The sequence below is a fragment of the Zalophus californianus genome, chromosome X (genome assembly GCF_009762305.2).
Source record: "Zalophus californianus isolate mZalCal1 chromosome X, mZalCal1.pri.v2, whole genome shotgun sequence".
In the NCBI taxonomy this organism is placed as follows: domain Eukaryota; kingdom Metazoa; phylum Chordata; class Mammalia; order Carnivora; family Otariidae; genus Zalophus; species Zalophus californianus.
Window position 1 is genome coordinate 92,170,921 of NC_045612.1, and position 20,228 is coordinate 92,191,148.

Here is a 20,228-nt window from a genome sequence, read left to right on the forward strand (position 1 = left end):
ACTGAGCCACCCAGGTGCCCCTACATATTTAATTTTTAAAATAGATATATAACTATTCAGATTATCTATTTCTTCTTGAGAGAGTTTGGTAGTTCATGTCTTTCAAAGAATTTGTCCATTTTATCTGTTATCAAATTGATTGGCATAAAGTCATTTGTAGTACACCATTTTTAACCTTTTTATATCCATAGAATCTGTAGTGATGACGTCTCTCATTCCTAATGTTGGTAATTTGTGTTCTTTCTCTCTCTCTCTCTCTCTCTCTGCTGATTAGTCTGGCAAGAGTTCTATCAATGTTATTGATTTTCTCCAAGAACCAATTTATGGTTTTATAATTTTTTCTATTGTTTTTATCCTGTCTAGTCCACTGATTTCTGCTCTAAACTTTCTTCTTTATTTTTACTTTTCACAATTATTTTTTTAGTTTCTTTTTTACCCAAGTTTTTAATTTAAATTCCGGTTAGTTAAAATACAGTTTAATATTAGTTTCAGGTGCACAATTTAGTGATTCAACACTTCCATACAACACGCAGTGCTCATCATGACAAATGCTCTCCTTAATCCCCATCACTATTTCATCCATCTCCCCCTACCCACCTCCCCTCTGGTAACCATCAGTTTGTTCTCTATAGTTAAAAGTCTGTTTCTTCATTTGTCTCTTTTTTTCCTTGTTCATTTGCTTCTTAAATTCCACAGGTGAGTGAAATCACATGGTATTTGTCTTTCTCTGACTGACTGATTTCGCTTAACATCATACTCTAAAACTATGGAACACTTCATGAATTTGTGTGCCATCCCTGTGCAGGGGCCATGCTAAAACTTCTCTGTATCATTCCAATTATAGTATATGTGCTGCCAAAGCAGGCACTCTTTTTCCAGTTTCTTAAGGTTGACACTGCGGTCATTGATTCGAGACCTTTCTCCTTTTCTAATATAGGTGTTTAGTGTTACAATTTTTCTTTAAATATTGTGTAGTGACATCCCACAAAAAGCTGCATTTTATTTTTATTTGGTTCAAAATACTTTTTAATTTCTCTTTATTTCTTTTTTGACCCATGAGTTTTTTAGAAGAGGACTATTTAATTTCCAAATATTTGGGGATTTTCTGGAGATTTTCCTATTATTAATTTCTAATTTAATTCCATTGTTGTCAGACAAGATGCTTTGTAGGTCTGAACACTTTAAATTTATTGAAAGAACTGTTCTAGGGCTCAGCATATGCTCACCTTAGTAAACGTTCCATGTGCCCTTGACAAAAAATTACTGTCTTTGGGTGGCATGTTCTATCTAAACATCAATTTGGTCACTTTGGTTAGCATTGTTGTTAGGCTTTTTTCCATCCTTAGTGATTTTCTATCTACTTGTTCATCAATTATTGAGAAGGGGATATTGAAATCTTTTACTGTATTGGTGGATTTATCTAGCTCTTCTTGACATTCTATCAGTTTTGTTTCATGTATTTTGAAACTCCGTTACTAGGTGCATAAATATTTTAGATTTTTATGTACTCTTGATAAAGTGATCCTTTATCATTGTGAAATGGTGTTCTTTATCCATGGCAATATTCTTTGTTCTGAAATCTACTTTGTCTGATATTAATATTGCCACTAAAGCTTTCTTCATTTTTTAAGATTTATTTATTTATTTGACAGAGAGAGAGAGCGTGCGCACAAGCAGGGGGAGCAGGAGAGGGAAAAGAAGGCTCCCCGCTGAGCAGGGAGCCTGACACAGGGCTGGATCCCATGATCCTGGGATCATGACCTGAGCCAAAGGCAGACACTTAACCAGCTAAGCCACCCAGGTGCCCCTAAAGCTTTCTTCTTATTAGTGTTAAGATGATATATACTTTTCTATCCTTCAAAGCTGTTTGTGTATTTATAGTTGAAGTGTTTACTTGTAGGCAGCATATAACCAAATCATACTTTTTATTTTTTTAATTTTTATTTATTTATTCATTTTTTATTTAAATTCATATAATTAACATATAATGTATTATTGGTTTCAGAGGTAGAGGTCTGTGATTTATCAGTCTTATATAATACCCAGTGCCCATTACATGAAAATATGGAACACTTCACAAATTTGCATGTCATCCTTGCACAGGGGCATGCTAATCTTCTCTGTATCATTACAATTGTAGTATATATGCTGCCAAAGCGAGCACCAAATCTTACTTTTTAAATCAAATCTGATATCTCTGCCTTTTAATTGGGACATTGAGACTATTTACATTTAATATGATTATTGGTACAGTTAGGTTTAAATTTATCTTCCTGCTATTTTATTTCTATTTGCTCTGTTTGGTCTGTGTTCTCCTGTTCCCCATTTTCTGCCTTTTTTTGGATTAATTGGATATTTTTATGATTCCGTTTTCTTTCCTGAGTTGACTTAACTCTTTGTTTTCTTATTTTAGTGGTTGCTTTAGAGTTTATAGTATACAACTTTAACTTATCACCGTTTACCTTAAAATGATATACCACTTCACATATAGTATAAAAACTTAATAATAGTATATTTCTTGCCTCCCGACTTCTGTATCGTTGTCATACAAGTTACTTTCATAGAAGTTATAAACACCAAACTACATTGTTATTATTGTAAACAGTCCATTGTGACTTAAAAATCATTAAATGACAAGATAAATATAAATTTACCCGTGTAGTTACAATTTCCAAGTCTCTTTATTTCTTTATATAGATTTATTTTTTTGAGAGAGCATTTTCTCCTCCCAGTTTTTTTTAAAGTTTTATTTATCTAAGTAATCTCTACACCCAATGTAGGGCTTGAACACACAACCCCAAGATCAAGAGTCACATGCTCTACTGACTGAGCCAACCAGGAACCCCTCTTTATATAGATTTCTATTGCCATCTGGTATGATTTACCTTCTGCCAGAATTACTTCCTTTAACATTTCTTATAGTGCATGTGTACTGATGATAAATTCTCGCAGCCTTTGCATCTGAAAGACTTTTATTTTGCCTTCATTTTTGAAAGATACTTTCACTGGATATAGAATTCTAAATTGAACTTTTTTTACTTCTAGTAAAATGTCCCTTCATTGTCTTCTCACTTGATTGTTTCCCCCCTAAAAATTTGCTGTTATCTTTATTTTTGCCTCTCTGTAGGTAACCAATTTTTTTCTCACTGTTTTTAAGATTTGCTCTTTATCATTGTTTTTGCAAATTTATTGTCATGTGCTTTGCAGTAGTTGCTTTCATCTTTCTTGTATTTGGGGTATGCTAAGTTTCTTGAATCTCTGGGTCTATATTTTTCATAAAATTTGGATTTGGAGGCCATTATTTTTTCAAATTTTCTTTACTTCCCCACTTCCCTTTCATGAACTTCAATTACATGTAGATTAGTACACTTGCTGTTGCTCACAACTCATGGGTGCTCTTTTTACTTTTTAAAACTTTTTCTCTGTGTGTTTTATTTTGTATAGTTCCTTTTGCTATGTCTTTGAGTTTGTGGATAGTTTCTTCTACAATGACTAATCTGCCATTAATCTTATCCAGTGTATTTTGCATCTCTGACATTGCAGTTTTTATTTCTAGAATTTTGATTTGGTCTTCTGTCATATATTCCATATCTCTACTTAACTTTTTGAACATATAAAAGATAGTTATCTTTTAAATTTTTTAAGATTTTATTTATTTATTTGTCAGAGAGAGAGAGAGCACAAGCAGGGGGGAGCAGCAGACGAGAGGGAGAAGCAGACTCCCTGCTGAGCAAGGAGCCCAATCTGGGACTCAGTCCCAGGACACTGGGATCATGACCTGAGCCGAAGGCAGAAGGTTAACCGACTGAGCTACCCAGGCATCCCTGAAAGACAGTTATAAAAACAGTTTTAATGTCATTGTTTACTTATTCTAATCTGTTTCCCTGTTCTGGGTCAGTTTTGATTGTGTGATTATTTTTTGTCATTATAGGTCATGTTTTCCTGCTTTTTTGCAAGCCTGGTAATTTTTGATTAAATGTCAGATATTCTGAGTTTTGCTTTTAAAATGTATTAGGTGGGACTGGAATAGTGTGGTATAGTACTGATTATCCCTTACTTCTGAGGTAAAACCCTTCTGTGTGCTCTGACTGATGCTTCATGAATCATGAGGTTTTCCAGTCTAGCTACTGGGATTACTCCCAACTCACTGTGAGCACCAGGCACTATTACTTATAATCCTTTTGGGTGGTTCTTTCCCCAGCCTTAGGATTTTTCATACTTGCAGGCACTGATCAATACTCTGCTAAATATTCAAGAGTGATCCCCCTGCAAATCACCAGTTTTCTCTGTGTGAACCTATCTCTTCTCTGATACTCTGTCTTGCAAACTCTAGCCATATTCTTCTTTCCAGACTCTCATGCACATCTCCTTAGCTCAGGGAGTACTTCTGGCTCTGCCTCTGTTCCCCTTATCTGCACTTTACCTTTGAATTCTTCCAAATCAATAAACTAGGCTAATCGTTGGACTTATGTCATTTGTTTTTCATTTCTCAGGAGTCACCATCTTTTGCCACATGATATGCAGTGTCTTAAAAATCATTGTTTCTTAGATTTTGTCCAATTTGGGGTTGTTTTTGTTGGGTGGGTGATCTGGTGCCTATTACTCCATTTTAGCTGGAAGTGGAATTCCAATTATTTGTTGCTAACCACATTGATTGTTTGCCTGTCAGAAAGTAATAGTTTGAGCATTTTACATCTCAAAACAATTTATTGTACCTTACATGTTGGTATTTAACTGTGTTTTAGTTATGTTTTAAGAAATCGGTGAGCTGCTTTTGGTTGACATTTGACCCATTTTTTTCTCATTTAAAGTAATGGAAACTAAGGGTTGCCTTGGTGGCTTGGTCAGTTAAGCATCTGCCTTCATCTCAGGCCATGATCTCAGGGTCCTGGGATGGAGCCTCATGTTGGGCTCCCTGCTTGGCAGGGAGTCTGCTTCTCCATCTGCCCCTCTCCCCTGCTCATGCTCTCTCTCTCTCTCTCAAATAAATAGATAAAAATCTTTAAGAAAAATAATGGGAACTAGGTTTCCAGTTAGCATTTTTATGTAGTATGTCTTATTTTCTGTAGTGGATTATTGAGGTTAATTGGGAAATGCCTATAAATATTAGACTTTTAGGCTTAGGCTTTTTTCCCTCACATGAAAATTCTCCTGGAAATAGCCTGTCTAGAGCTGTCATGGCAATTCCATGAAGTTTTCAGAGACAAGTGCCTTCTGTCTTTCTGCTCCTTGATGCATGAATTTCATCTCCCTCAGAATTACCAGATGGAGCATTAGTCATCAAGTGCACATTCTAACTCCTCCTAGCTAAGTCAGCCCTCTTTTAATAGATTTTTCTAAGGGCCTATCCCTTGCTTTTCTCTCACTGTGATGGGTAAGCCAACTATATCTTCAAGAAACTGCTTACAAATGTAGTCTTTTAAGGGGTGTCTGGCTGGCTCAGTTGGTAGAGCATGTGACTCTTGATCTCAGGGCTGTGAGTTTGAGCCCCATGTTTGATATAGAGATTACTTAAAAATAAATAAATAAATAAATAAATAAATAAATCAAATACAGTCTTTTCATTAGGCATCTTGTTGCCCTGAATAGAACTAGAGTTCTGTTGTTAAGCCATAAAGAGAAAAGGGACATGGAGAAGCTATTAGGAGTGTCTACACATTTGACTATGGACATTAATGACAGGCTAGGTATTGTGAATGCATTTTGGACATGGACATAACATAAGGTTTTTATTTTTTTATTTTATTTTTAAAGATTTTATTTATTTATTCGACAGAGAGATAGAGAGCACAAGTAGGCAGAGCGGCAGGCAGAGGGAGAGGGAGAAGCAGACTCCCCACTGAGCAGGGAGCCCGTTGCAGGGCTCGATCTCAGGACTCTGGGATCATGACCTGAGCTGAAGGCAGATGCTTAACCAACTGAGCCACCCAGGCACCCCATGACATAAGGTTTAAAGAAGATCTTTCTGGAAGTGTAAGGCAATAGATTGTAGAATGGGAGAGGCTGGTGACAGTCTCCTATTTGGTATCTCCATGACAATAATCCAGGAAGGCAACACTGAAGGTCAGCAATGGAAAAGATAAAGGAAACACTCCAAAATACTTATATAAGGAAGTAACCTTAGAAAGCACTTGGTGGTAGATGGGTTGTAAATGGAATGTACAGAAAAGGGAGTGTGTAGCAAAGAATGAAAAAATTATGAAAGGAGTGTTGGAAAACTCATGAAAGCCACTAATCTGTACATCTGGCAAGTTCAGTCCGGCCCAGGACTTAAGATAATGATGTATGCATAATGCATTAAAGACTCTCTTTTGGCAACAGGGGTGTTGAAATAGTTTGGCACTAACGCATTTGGTCTCTGCAGTGATCTCACATGGGCAGAGTACAGCTCATTATATAGAGTAACCCCCATCAAAGATGGCCAGCTCGCTGATCTCATGAATGTCCAAGCCTTTGTTTCCATGTCCCTGCAGGAGTTCCCTCTAGGACAAAGAGCTAACCCTAAACCCCAGTCCTAAAGTCCATAGAGCCTGCCAGCTTCTGTACCCAAAGCCAGTTCTACCTTTTGTCATATTAAAGATAGAATAAGAAAATAATAAACATATGGTAGTAAAAGAGTAAATTCTCTGGCGTCAGACAGGTCAGGACAGAATTATTGTTCAATATTTTGTTAGTTGGGTGACCTTAGACAGGTTACTCTTTGTCTCTGAGCCATATTTACTGATCGGAAAAAGGAGAATTATTATAATACCTGCCCTATATAATGTTTTGTGAGACTTAGTCGTTTGTCAAAGAACATGGCAGTTGGAGAGCTCAGGTTCTGGCCTTGGCTCAGTCCATTTACTTCATGTGTCAATTTTGAAGTCACTCCTTTGGGTCTTGATTTCCTTATCTGTCCTTTTACAGAGCTTCAAAACCAGTTTTTGGCAGATAGTGTCTGCTCAATAAATATTTGTTAAAAAAATTTTGTTGTCTATAAAAAGGTTTCATTTAGATTAACATTTTCCAAAGTATGTGTCATGAGATGCTGATAAATTGATAATGTGTATTTTAAATGCTTGTGCTTGAGATGATGCGGCAGGAAAACCCAAGAAGACAGTGTAATTGACGACATTCACAAAGCCACCATATTTATTTTTTTTCTAGCTCTAAATTTAATGTTATCTGAAATTAAAACAAACCCATGTTTGATAAACTATTCTTATGTGGGTGTCTATTATTGCAGCCAAACTGAATTCTTGACTGATCCAAACTATTAATATTTACCCAATAGTATTTTATAGAAAAAGCCACTATTCCCCCTCAACCCCCATTCATTCAATTCTTTCAATTTTCAATCAATTCATCAGTGAAAACATCCCCAGACACTTATTATGTGTGTTGTGTGCTAAGTGCCACACAAAAGAAGTACAAATCCCAGTTCTTGCCACTGCAGTCTATTTGAATATCGGTGGACATTGACTTAGCTAAATCAAAATTAGATATTAGTTGATGGCCCTAAATTGGGCAGCAATTTTTCTGAAGGCAGGGACTCATCAAACCTGTGGGCTTGTCCTTGTCCCTGATGTGGAGTATAATGGGAGTATGAGACATGCTTTCTCCACAAATGGTTTAATTTGTACACCTTGTAGCCCAGTTGCTCAACCAATTGGCTTCCTTATTGAAATGACAGCTAATTTAAAAGAATAAATAGCTATTTAATAGAATGGAAAACCATTAAACTCAGAGCCTTCTAATAAAGACTGATTCTTTTTTTTTTTTTTTTTTTTTTTTAAAAACTTTTTATTTATTTATTCATGAGAGACAGAGAGAGAGAGAGAGAGAGAGGCAGAGGGAGAAGCAGGCTCCCAAGGAGCAGGGAGCCCGATGCGGGACTCGATCCCAGGACCCTGGGATCATGACCTGAGCCGAAGGCAGATGCTTAACCATCTGAGCCACCCAGGCGCCCTAATAAAGACTGATTCTTATGAAAGTCTTATGAAGTGTTAATTGCTGGCTCCTGAGGAAAGGGAAGAATGAAAAATTGCTTGTTACCTCACTGCGAACTTGGACTCTACTCTGAATAATACTGACAGTTCTAATAATAATAAAATGATGCTGTTGCTCCTTTATCTTTCATCAGTACTTTGTGGCTTAGAAACCATGTAAATTTGGAGAAGTAATTGAGTATAAAGGAAAGATTTTGTTAGATCTGGATTCAAATCCAACCTCTACTGTCTATGTTCTCAATTCTATCATCTGAAAAATGGGAATAATAATACATATTATAAATGTTAGGGACTAAATTTAAGAGCCCCCTAAAAAATTGAAAGCAAGGAAAATAAAATCATGTCTGAGAACTAACCTTAAACATCAACACCATGACTCATTGCCCACTACCCCTAAAAATACAAAATGGCTGTAAGACCAGGTAACAAATGCAATCAAAATAGGAGCTGCAGTTAGCCATAGAAACGTATCAGAACGTGACAAACACAATTGTCCAGATATTCGGAAAGGGAGACAGAGTGTAAGCCAACAAATTTTGGGTGTTTTGTGTCCAACAGGATAGACTGCTCCTAACATAGAAATGAAGGTGAAATAGATTGAAAGCTCCTCCCATCAAGAGGTAGAATTCCTCCCCCTTGAATCTGGGTTTATCCACATGACTTGCTTTGTCCAATGGGTCGTTGGCAAATATGGCACAAGCAGAGGTTTGAATAGTGCTTACATAGTGAGGCTTGCCTTCTCTTGCTGTTGCTAACTCTTTTCCCATCATGTAAACAAGCTTGGGCTAACCTCCTGGAGGATGAGAACATACCTGTAGAGAGGCCTCTGCTTTTCAGCCAACTCAACCGTCACAATTGAGGCCCTATACATACGAGTGAGATCATCCTAGACCATCTAGCTCCAAACAAGTTGCCAGCTCAGGAGAACCACAAAACCACAGCTAACCCACAGAATTATGAAAAATAATCTTTTATTGTTTTAAGTCACTGAGTTTTGGGGTAGTTTGTTATGCAGCATTAGACACCAGAGACTTTTTACCTTTCAGTATTCCAGTCCCAGGGGAGAGGTCATTCCTTCCATATGTATGTATATGGATGTATCAGACAATTTTACACCGACATCATCAATGACTCCATCCTCCTGACTTCCCTTACTCTGAGACCATGCTCACCAACAAATGTCTACTCATGACCTGGCCTGCCACATAGTTTGCCTGCAGTGGGCAATGGACCGACCACATGAACCCCCAAGGATTCCTAGCCCCTGGCAAGGTAATTATTTATGATAAATTAATGAAGTGGCTTCTGACCAAGGTTTGGTTTAAGGAGCAGATATTCTGTATCTCTAAACATTCACTCCCCATTCTTCTCTACCCTGCTCTTTACTCCAGAAATTTGATCTGTATAGATTGCCTCAAGGAACAACCTTGCCTTGTGGCTTCTTATTGGCCTTCACCAATGGGAAACTCTACCTGGAGGCTGGAGAGAAGAAGAGCAATTTCAGAGGATGGATCTTACAGTCCCACCCTATAAGGTTGGTTTGGCTGAACTAAGTCCCTGGACTGAAGATTGCAGCTCCTGTGAAGATGACCCCTTCTCTGCAACTCTCTCTTTGAAACCAACCTTTCCTCTCATCTTTTCAGGCCTGGAGGTAAAAACTGAGCAATTTTTACTAGGCTCCAGTTCTGCATTGTCCTCTGGTTTCCTTACTCCTGCCCACACTTTTGTAAATAACTCTTTTATTAAACCCTTTCCCCATTATCCTGATTTCAGCATGCCATCTGTCTCCTGTTGAGCCCCTGACTGATACATATGTTAAGCATGTGGGTTTGAGTATCTGGTTTGTCTGACGGTGATTTCTCCTTGGCTTATGATTTACCTCTGAGAGATGGCTCCACATTCACTGAGCCAATATAGTCAAGTTTTTGGGCCCGTGAGTCTGAGAGTCAGGCTGAAATTCACAAAGTTAACAAATCCCTCTAGGAGCCAGCCAGTCCCTTCTGGAGTCGAGAACAAGAACTGTACTTTTCTATATTTCCACAATACCCACTTTTCAGAGTTGCTATTAGGATTAGATAAACTACATGCAAATTGCTTTGTACTTTTGTACCTGCCATTTTTTGAATTCTCAACGTGTTAAGAATTGCTGTTGTTTTGTTTGATGTTCTTTTACTGTATAATATGGTCTTTACCAATTAAATGATGTGTAATATTTTTCTTGGACTCCTTTTTTGGATGCTTTTATTAATGTGGCACATTGAGATTATGGGGGCTGCGATAAAAAAAAGAGAGAGAACGTAGGTGAAGCATGATTTACACATGGTGCACAAAGCTTCTAAAGCCTTGTGACATGCCACCAAGTGGAAATTATTTTGATTTAGCAATTGTCACGTGAACACGTTCAATGAGTCAATCGTGGAGCCAAAATGGCACTCTAAGTAAAACAAATAGTTTTGCCAGTTCATTGTAAGTACGCATTCATGCAGCACTTGATTCGCTTGTATTGGGAAAGTTGATATAAGACAGTCGGGGGGATGGCAGGTGGATCCGCTCTGGGACATGGCATGGTGGCAAGATGTGTTAGTTCCCTTGTTACTTACTAAGAAGTAAGGAAATTCAAGTAAAAAGACTCTCCAGCATTGCCTCATTTTCAGAAAAAGCCAGCATCCCAGGTGCTGAGTAGGGAGGCCAAGTCAAGAGGGCCCTGGTAATGTCACTCACATCTCTTTCCGTTATGGGTTCAGGCTAGCCTCTACATTGTTGGGTCCTGTCTCTCTTTCTCTCCAGACAGCAAATATTGTCTTACTCACCTACACACAATGCAGACACCCCCCACCAGGTGTAGAGAGCCATTCAAAATCAATCTTATCATTTTTATTCTCTACAAATGTCATTCTTCTCTGATGGATGTTTTTGCTGAGAATTGCTTGTTTATTTTAGATGATTTGTTTGGGGGGCCTCAACTTCATGTCCTTATGATTCAAAATAGGAGGTGACCCCGGAGGAGCTCCAAGGCAGCTCAGGAAAAGGCAGCCAAGGAGGCATCACGCGTGGGCACAGAGTGAGCAGAAGTTGTCATGAAAATGGGAGTATGATTTGCATAGGGCCACAAGGTGAACATTGATCAGAAGTGTTCCTGTGGAATGGCCAATGGACAGGACATAGGAACAGACAGTAAATCATAAGGTGGAGGGTGACAGGTAAGATGGAGTGTGAGCCTGAGGGAAGTAAATAAAGGAATAGCATCTCAAGGTCATAAGAACCTTAACAGTCAGGGAGATGTAGAATAGAAATTTGATTCGTAAATTCTGAGACAAGACATAACTACCTGAAATTGAAATCAGGTGGGCACCGGTCAAAAATAAATTAAGAGGAAGCTAATTCAGATGTGCAGTTAAAAATTGCCCATATTGAGGGGGCATGAGATTTTAGCAATAATGGTAATTAAAAGAAAATCACCATATTACATCCTAGTTGGAAATGTCTAAAAGACATTTGACTGGAGGCTGTGTTAATTGGGGCTGGAGAAAATATGAAAAAAAGACTATCGGAATTCATATAGACTTATCCAGCTTATATCACTTAATTGGCAACCTACTGGGAGGATCTTTGGGGAATAAGACAAGGGGATTCAGCCCCATGTAGGTAAAATAACTTTAACTAGCTCTCTTGGGTGTCTCTTGAGCCTGAAAAGTACGAGCTCACTCCAGAGTTCAGTGTCACAGTTAAGAAGTGAATCCCCCCCATGACTTTTCTGGATGGTATTAACAACAGGATGGTTCAGCCATTTAAAGAGCAGGGCTCCTTTCCTTTTCTTTTCTTTTTTTAAATTTTATTATGTTATGTTAGTCACCATACAGTACATCATTAGTTTTTGATGTGGTGATCCACGATCCATTGTTTTCATATAACACCCTGTGCTCCGTGCAGTACGTGCCCTCCTTAATACCCATCACCGGGCTAACCAATCCCCCCTCCCCCCTCCCCTCTAAAACCCTGTTTGTCTCTCAGAGTCCATATTCTCTCATGGTTCATCTCTCCCTCCAATTCCCCCCCGGCCATTTTCCCCTTCCTTCTCCTAATGTCCTCCATGCTGTTCCTTATGTTCCACAAATAAGTGAAACCATATGATAACTGACTTTCTCTGCCTGACTTATTTCACTTAGCATAAGCTCCTCCAGTCCCATCCATGTTGATGCAAAAGTTGGGTAGTCATCCTTTCTGATGGCTGAGTCATATTCCATTGTATATATGGACCACATCTTCTTGATCCATTCATCTGTTGAAGGGCATCTCGGCTCTTTCCACAGTTTGGCTATTGCAGACATTGCTGCTATGAACATTGGGGTGCATATGGCCCTTCTTTTCACTACATCTGTGTCTTTGGGGTAAATACCCAGTAGTGAATTGCTGGGTCATAGGGTAGCTCTATTTTTAAATTTTTGAGGCACCTCCACACTGTTTTCCAAAGTGGCTGTACCAACTGGCATTCCCACCAACAGTGTAAGAGGGTTCCCCTTTCTCCACAACCTCTCCAACATTTATTGTTTCTTGCCCTGTCCATTTTTGCCATTCTAACTAGTGTAAGGTGGTATCTCAATGTGGTTTTAATTTGAATTTCCCTGATGGCTAACGATGATGAACATTTTTTCATGTGTCTGTTAGCCATTTGTATGTCTTCTTCAGAGAAGTGTCTTTTCATATCTTCTGCCCACTTTTTGACTTGATTATTTGTTTTTTGGGTGTTGAGTTTGAGAAGTTCCTTATAGATCTTGGATACCAGCCCTTTATCTGTAGTGTCATTTGCAAATATCTTCTTCCATTCTGTGGGCTGCCTCTTTGTTTTGTTGACTGTTTCCTTTGCTGTGCAGAAGCTTTTTATCTTGATGAAATCCCAAAAGTTCATTTTTGCTCCTTTTCAAATTTAAAATATGGGCTGTTGTTCTCTCTCTGTGGTTACTCTTACTTTTGACATTCGGAGCAGCAGTCCCAAAGCTTTGGGTGGGCCAAATGCTGACTCGGGGAAAGGAAAGGAGCGCACAGGGCCACTTGTCCCAGCGGCAGAAAGCCCTGCAGAGTAGGAAGGCCTTTGGCATCCTTGTCCTGTGTAATTTGACGAAACCTACTTGAATAAGAAAGAACTGGAGGCGTCTGAGAAACTCTGTACTCTTAAGCGAACAATAATCATAGCTCAAAAAAAGAAAAAAAGGAAAAAGGGAAAAAAGTAAGAGGGAAGAAAATGAGGCTGCTTTTTTTTCCCCTCTGCTGAGAATGTCTAAGGTTTCAGTAATGAAACTTGGATTCCTTCTCACTAGATGAGGTTCTGACTTGCTGGCAAAAGGCCTATGCAGAAATATCATATCATTAATAATGCCTTGAAGGGAAATGTGCTTTGAGGTGTTTTATTTTTTTAATCACTTAATGTGACTTTTAAATTATTATTTATTTATGCTCGCATCGTTGCAGACTGATTTTAGGGGGACTGCTGTAGACACACAATGAATAAGAGGCAACTAGGAAAATCAGGGTAAAGGAAAAATTCAAGTAGTTAATATAAGACAGAGCCAAGGGTAATATTGATACCCGAAATGTGTGTTCTAAATCCTCATCGCTCCACTAAGAACCTGAGATGTGAGGAACAAAACCAGATACATGATTTACAACGTCCGTAAGATAAAAATCAACCCTGATGCCCAGGAGAGCCAGAGCGCAATGTCTCCCTTGGGTCCTCATATATAGGAACATAATGGACAACTTCCTCAACAGCATCCCTAAAGTCAATACAAAAACCAGCTTTGTAGGGCAGTTTCTTATACTTCCCTTGGTGCTACCATATAAACCTTATCCTGGAAGAGCAATCCAGTGTGGGAATCTACACACCTCTCTGATGGTCTGGCTTGCACCCGGCGAGTCTACTAGCACATGCAAAAAATAGGTGGATGCACTGCCCATCACTTATTCAATCAATCACCCACAAGTATTTGATTTTTTGCCTGAGCTTGAGAGAAGCACTGAGTTCAAGCCGATGCCCCAGACAAAAAGTTGGAGAGGAACTGCTCTGTATTGCCAGCTTTGCCAATCTAGGAAAATAAGGATGATTTCTTTTTTTTTAAGATTTTATTTATTGATTTGAGAGAGACAGAGAGAGCAGGAGCCAGGGAGAGAGGCAGAGGGAGAGGGAGAAGCAGACTCCTTGCTGAGCAGGGAGCCCGACGTGGGGCTCGGTCCCAGGACCCCAAGATCATGACCTGAGCCAAAGGCAGACGCTTAACCGACTGAACCATCCAGGTGCCCTGAAAATAAGGATGATTTCTTCTGAATGTTGAGGATATCCAACTCCTGGGGCAGTTTCCCTTTATGTGTGTAAGAAGCTGCCCTCTTCACTCACTCCAGAAGAGGCCTGAACTCTAGAGCAGTCTGTGGAGGGGCTCCCAGTTTGAGGATCGTCTAGGTTCTACTGCACCTACAGCTTATACAATTCTGAGAGTCAGTTTAGGAGATGAATACAAAAATCAACTACAAAAGTTGATTTTTACTTAGAATAAGAAAACACACAAAAAAGGCAACTTTTAGAAAAATTTATCAGGTATTACAAGAATCTCTAAAAATTAGTATTGTTTGTGAATTAACTGCCTGACCTACCTCAATAACAGAGCTTTCCTAATTTGGGACCACGAATTGCTATCATTCAGTCTTCCTTCTAGCATGGATGATGGACATTTGTTTCTTCTTATTGACAGTTTAGGAAAAAAACCTGTTATGGATAGCGGCATGCACATTTTTAGAATTGTTTTTAATTTTAGGGAAACTTCTGTCAAATTTCTGTGACAGATATTTGGTGATATTGAGAATAATTTTTCACAGATCAGTTTCAGGCTCCTTACATTTGTCTTTCCTCCACTGCCTATCTACATACTTCTTTTTTTTTAAAGTTTTTATTTAAACTCCAGTTAGTTAACTCTATATACTTCTGGTTCCAGGCCCCACGGGGCGGGTTCATATCACAATAGGGCCCTGTACCTTCATGTTACAGTATGAGATGAGTCAGCACCTTGGGAAGTAAAGTAATTCTATCAGGATGGCTGGCCCTTGCTTAACTGTGCAAGGAAAGCTGCAAAGATATATCCCACTACATGAAACTAAAATGATTCTAGTAGGTCGAATGATGGCAACCCAAAGATATCAGATCTGAATCTCTAGAACATGCAGCTATGACCTTATAAACAAAAAGAGTGTTGGGGATATAATTAAGAATCCTGAAGCTCTTAAGGACAAAGAGATTATTCTGGGATATACAAGTAGAACCTAAATACTGTCACAGGCATCCTTATAAGAGACAGGCAAAGCGAGATTACACACACAGAGGAGAAGGTGATGTGAAGGCAAAGGAATGAGGTGGCCACAAGAGCCAAAGAACACCAAGCAATGTTAGCAGCCACCAGAAGCTAGAAGAGGCCAAAAATTGGATTGTGTTACAGAGCCTCCCAAGGGAGCCCTGCTGACACCTGAATTTTGGACATCTCCAGATGTCTTCCAGAACTAGGAGAGAAGGCATTCCTGTTGTTTTAAGCCACCAAGTTTCTGATACTTCATTACCCTAGCCCTAAGGAACTAATAGAGATTCCTCACTCCACTTCCTTGTAGTTAGATCCCACAGAGGGCCACAGCTTTTCCACGGCCACTTTATATTAGGGGAAATGTGAAAGAGGAGAAGGGGACAGTTCTCCCACCCAACAGCTCTCGAAATTTTTACTGTTGTAAAATGTAGAAAATCACATGACAAATGTGAGCATATCACTTAGGCCCCTCCCATGGCCTTAGAAGGGGCCCAGGAGAATGAGGGGTCTTGAAGCTTAAGACTCATTGGCTTCACGGGGAAATCTTTCTCTGCCTCAAGGCAGCCATGACGGTTGTGTTGAGGAAGGTCCAAAAGGAAGATCTTCCACCTCTGTGGCAAGGAAGAACCAATTTGGGGAAAAAAAACGGGATCTTCAGAGCATGAGTAGGATGGACACCAGTTTATGGTGGGGGTGGGGGTGGCAGAGGACACAGAAGGAATAGAATTAGCATGATAATCCCATTTGTAACAAATGCTATGTGGCTTCTATCCCTGCTTTTTCACTAGAAGAGGTGGGAAGGCATAAGCGCTTTTCTTGTCCCTGATTCCCAAAGAGTTCTCAGTCTCCCCCTTTCCCCTAACAATTACACTTCTTGTATTTAAATTTTAGCCAAATGTTCTATAATTATTTCTTAATATATCTCTTCCCTCCCCCAAGGTTGTGAGCTCTGTGAGAAAAAGAACCAGGCCTGACTTACTTTTGTAAATCAGTTAAGTTTTAAAAAAGTGGTAAGAGATCGGGAAAACCTAGGGAAGGAGCCTACAGTACAGATTCAGACCACTCCAGCTTTTATCTACATGACCTCTTTTCTCTACTACCCTGGCAATAGAATCTTTATCAAGTCTAAGGAAGGAGAACCGACCTTCTCAGTGTATGTTATCACCAGTCTACTGTTTGTGGCATAAATATTGAATTTTGTTACTCAAAACACAGGCTGTTGGGATTTAAAACCCATTCTTTCAACCCACTCTTCATGCTAGGAGTTTGAACCATCTATTTTGAAATCTCCCACAAATCTCCACCTCAGCTGAGAATGTATTCTGTTACTATGCTGTGTCCTTCCTTCGCTAAGTCAGTGAGTCCTGGCTGCCCAAGGAGAGGAGGTGAGAAAGGAACCATGGGACAAAGGTACTTACAAAGAATGGAAAACATAGCAGTTAATGATCAAATATTACCCCACTACAATTATGTCTGTATCAGATCCTCTGTCTCACAGCCTCATGGGTCTGGCTGGTAGGAAATGCCATCTTAGCCATATTTTAAAAGTTCTACAATAGATCATGCAAAAGTCCACGTGGTTTGTAATTGTGACTATTGGTCTTCACCAATATTCCAGGTCTTTCTCCTTCCAGTGCACTTGGCAGGACTTACTTTCTTCCCACTTGAACTTAGTTGAGTCCATTGGGCTTCAATTGATCAGTGAAGTATGAGTGAGTATAATGTATACCTTCAAGAAAGGAGCTCTACGAGCCATAGGGTGATTCACCATGCTTTCTTTTCTTTCAGCCTGATGATCAGAGTGAGGAGACCAAGCAGAGTTCTCTCAGCTGAGACTCAAAGCACTAGTGAGAGAACAGACCTATATTAGTTAAGCCACCACAATTTTGCATTTGTTTGTTAAGGTAGCATAAACAACTAACCTCTCAGGATTATTACAAACATGAGAACATAGCTCTGCCACCAAAGAGCGATAGCCTCAAAGTCCCTTCATTTAAGTCAAAAGAAAGATATCTAAGAAAGAAGTGTGTGTGGCCACTGGCACCTACACATAACTTGAATGAAATAGATAAAAAGCCAGTATTTTGAGGGAGCCATACGGATGAAGAAACCACAGGCCTGGCCACGGAAAGTCTGTGACAGTTTGACACGACTGAGCATAAGTAGATTGAAGAAGCAGCTTATCCCCAAGGAGAACATATTCTCCCCTGCCTTTGTACATGACACCAAGGTGAATGACTAAGAGGTAAGAAATAGAACTGGGGCTGAATAATTAAGCGTTCTCCATTCCCTTGACAGAGGACCATTTTAATGTCTGCCCAGTAGAATTGCTACAGACTAATGTCTTCCATTTTTTCAGTTTGAAAATAGAAGTGTTATTGTCTTTAGTCTACCTCTCTTCTACTATTAATGTTGTATTACATGGGGATACTTTCAGGTGCTAGTCCATAAGACACTGGATCAAGATAGGTTCTATCTAGACCTGACGTAGTCATCACTGCGTATCACTCCTAGATGTAGCGACTACCATGCATGACCCAGAGTTGTTGGACTTTGAACTTGATGCCAAGACTAAACGGGACTTTTGGATGGCCTCCTTTAAGTATGAGTCTTTTCTGCCTAAGAGCAGGAGATTAAACTGAGCACTCAGTGATCAGAAAGGCAGACTGTAAAAAGTGGTAGGATTGTTCACAATATTCTGTTTTCTTTCTTTCCAGGCACATGGTAGGATTGTATTTCTACCTGCATGAAGTTAGGTGCAGCCATGTGACTTACCTTGGCCAGTGAGAAGTGAGCTGAAATGATGTGTACCACTGTTGGAAGAAGCTGTCTGAGACCCACTGCATGTTTTGCAATGTTTTCAGAGAGTGCTCACTCTCTTTGTCTGGGTCCCAAAGTGTGGACGTCAACAGTGTGGAGCAGAGTCCCTAGTCAACCATGAAGGCTGTAAACAATAAATAAACCTCTTTCATTTGAAGTCACTGAGATTCAAGAGTTCCTTGTTTCCACAGTAAACTTTGCCTATCCTGACTCACAGAGGTTCTTATAGGATAATCTGACAGGACCCTGTAGTCTTAGCTGATGTTTATTGTCCAAACCTGAAAGTGACCCAAAGATCTATATCTGAACTCTCAAGTCCATGTCTCTTAGCCTTCAATCCTCTGGCCACCTCTTCACAATTCATAGTAAAAGAGTCACAGACATGTATCATACTACATGGGATACCTTCCGTAAATAAGCCCTCTCTGGTCTTGGGGAAAATTGTCCTCCCAGACACTCATCTCCTCGTGTACTCATCTCTGCCTCTCAGGGCCCAGAATTTCTAAAACAAAAACCTGGGTGAGGAGATTTTTTCCATGCCTCAAAAACTCTACCTTTAGCCCTGCAGTACACAAGCCAATAGCAATCTTATCAACAAAGAGTTCTGAACTCAGAAACCAAAACTTGGACTATCCTTTTGAGTTTATGGCAGGGGTGAGACTATCACACACACTTTTTGCAGCAATAGGAGGAGGTTATTCTGATACACATGTCGTTGACAAAATAAGGGATTCAACTTAGGAATTCAGACTCAGTGGGAAACTGGACTTGCTCCTCTGTAAGAACTTTATGTATATAAGTTTTTAAAATCGAAGGTCATTCTGAGAGTGGACAGAGGAAAAGAGGAAAGAACTAGCATTTGAGGGATCCTCCTATGTGCCAGGTACTCCACCACATTCAACACTCTCAGCAGCCATATGAGGGACGTGCTATCATTTTCTCAATGAAGACACTAAGATTCAGCAATTTGAAATCGCTTGCCTAAGGTCACAGAGAAGGTAAGTGGCAGAGCCTGAATTTCAACCAAATGTCTCTAACTGCAGAGTTCACAGTTGTGGTCTTCCTTCTCCACCTGTGGCCACATCCAAATGAAGTTGTAAGAGAGAAAATATTTATCATGGTAGGATAAGAGAAATACGATGCAGAATTAAAGAAATGATTTTTTCTTAATATGAGTAAAATTTGCATTTTTTAACATTGTAACATTTAATCTGTTATAAAATCTCCCCATTAAACTATCACTTAAATAGTCACTGTATTTATATCTTTTATTTAGGAAATCCCGCACTACTGAACTTTTGGATGGAAATACAATCAATACCATCATCTTTCAGATATCAGCCGTAAAGGATACTTGAGAAATTCCTTACAGTTGTAGTCTGGGAAATGGGTCATGCCCCTTGTTGGCCATTACATTTGGAGCCTGCTTCTGTGTCTATGTAGCTTTCACCTAAGGGAAAACTGGGGAGAGCAATTTCACAGAATTTTATTTTCTGTTTTTTTTCCCAAGATTTATTTATTTATTTTAAAGAGGGAGAGAGAGAGAGAGAGAGAGCACAATGGGGAGGGGCAGAGGGCGAGGGAGAGAGAGAAACCCAAACAGACTCAATGCTTAGCATGGAGCCTGATGCGGGGCTCGATCTCACAACCCTGAGATCAGACCTGAGCAGACATCAAGAGGTCGGATGCTTAACTGACTGTGCCACCTAGGTGCCCCACAATTTCACAGAGTTTTACAATTTATAATAGAAGATTTCTTGGCTAAGACAGTGTTTGATGTGTGCAAAGCTTAACACAAAGCATGACGCTTAATACAGGTTTAACTAAATTAAGAGAACAACATGGGCTTTTGAGTCATGACAAGGATTCAAAGCTGGGTGGATTCTCCTGTTCCTCATTAGACAGAGGTTAAGTCACTTACCCTTGTTGAGCTTCATCATCTATAAAATGGAGAAAGTAATACCTATCTTAGAGGATTCTTATAAGCATTATTCAGGAGGTTCTTGGGCAAATTCTGTTTTAGAAGCTTAAAGCCCCTGACCCCTGTCATGGATTTATTAGTCTTCTCTCAAGAAAACGATGG

The 20,228-nt window shown here is 39.5% G+C and overlaps 2 non-coding genes across 2 annotated transcripts; both read right to left on the reverse strand.

Annotated features, from left to right (window-relative positions):
• Positions 1-760: 760 nt before the first annotated feature.
• Positions 761-868, reverse strand: LOC113931611. The gene has a single exon (XR_003522778.1). It is a non-coding gene; the product is annotated as a U6 spliceosomal RNA (small nuclear RNA).
• A 1,190-nt stretch (positions 869-2,058) lies between these two features.
• On the reverse strand, positions 2,059-2,164 carry LOC113931603. The gene has a single exon (XR_003522770.1). It is a non-coding gene; the product is annotated as a U6 spliceosomal RNA (small nuclear RNA).
• Positions 2,165-20,228: the final 18,064 nt, after the last annotated feature.